Source organism: Anolis sagrei, chromosome 9, assembly GCF_037176765.1.
Source record: "Anolis sagrei isolate rAnoSag1 chromosome 9, rAnoSag1.mat, whole genome shotgun sequence".
Classification (NCBI taxonomy): Eukaryota; Metazoa; Chordata; class Lepidosauria; order Squamata; family Dactyloidae; genus Anolis; species Anolis sagrei.
In genome coordinates this window covers 30,106,202-30,107,514 of record NC_090029.1, presented here as the reverse complement: position 1 = coordinate 30,107,514, position 1,313 = coordinate 30,106,202, and positions in this window count along the sequence as shown.

Here is a 1,313-nt window from a genome sequence, read left to right as displayed (position 1 = left end):
GATCCTAAGTCAGAAAGCAGTGTTTTATTGTTGTTGTTGTTGGTGGTGGTGTCAGAGAAATTGCACTTTTGCCATCCAACTCTGCATTTGTGGATCTATTTTCCTATCAATAGGCATGACTAGTTGAGCTGAACTATTTTGGTTCTTTGTGTGCTTTTTCATTATCTGAAACTTCCTTCTGCTTTGCACTAGGATTGCTAGGAAAAAAACTTGATCATATAAATTTAACAAAATGTATATTTTTGGTGGGTTTTTTTCAAGGGTTAACTTTCTCATCTCATGGTTATTTTCCCAGTATTGTTCTCATTTTGATGACATCTGTTCTAGTAGAAATAAAACAAAGCAGACGACAACTTCCGTCTTTTTCTTTTTTTTTTTTTGTGCTACTCTCTTTTATATGCATCTATATCAGGCATGGGCAAATTGTGACCCTCTAGGTGTTTTGGACTTCAACTCCCACAATTCCTAACAGCCTAACTGCCTCAGGGCCCTTCCTTTTCGCCCTGGAAAGCATGTGTCAGCAGCTGATTGGCTGAGCATGCCAGGAGCCAGAATTCTGATTGGCTCTAGCTTGCTGCTGAGATGAACGGTCTTAACTGCCACTTTCACCTTGGAGAGTGAAGAGAGCGCTGACTGGAAACAGACAGGAAAGAAATTGCTACCAAGTCTCTGAAGCCTGGTCATTTCTGAGGCATGAAACATATTTTAAAGACTGTTTTAAAAGGATTGATAATTTCTTCTATTCTCAATATGAATACAGAGAGACTGCTGTATATATTGTTACCCTGTTTGACCTTTTGAATCAAGGTAAAGTTACTATTACTCAAATCTGAATGACACATTATTATACTGCCGGGTATATTTTGGTTCAGATACAGTGGTAAACCTTCTGTTTGTTTACATTTACAACTTCCAACAAACTTTGGGGGAAAAGGAAGGGGCCTGAGGCTGTTAAGAATTGTGGGAGTTGAAGTCCAAAACACCTGGAGGACCAAAGTTTGCCCATGCCTGATCTATACACTTGGAAAGGCTGCAATCATTTTTAGTCAACTTCCACACCAATCCAGGGACATGCTTGTATTTCCATTAGATGTCAGAAACACCTGCGGGAAGAGTGGTCCTTTCATTACTCAAGAGCCTTCCTTATTCTCCTTGCTAATGCGACTTGCCAGGTAACAATCCACGAGAGCGCATTATGCTCCCAAATGGGTTGCTATGAGAATGTCAAAAAACAGCCAGCAGATGAGTTACAGAGATGGGTGTCACGTATCTGTGTCCCTTCAGGGAGATAGGGTGGCATATTATTATTATTA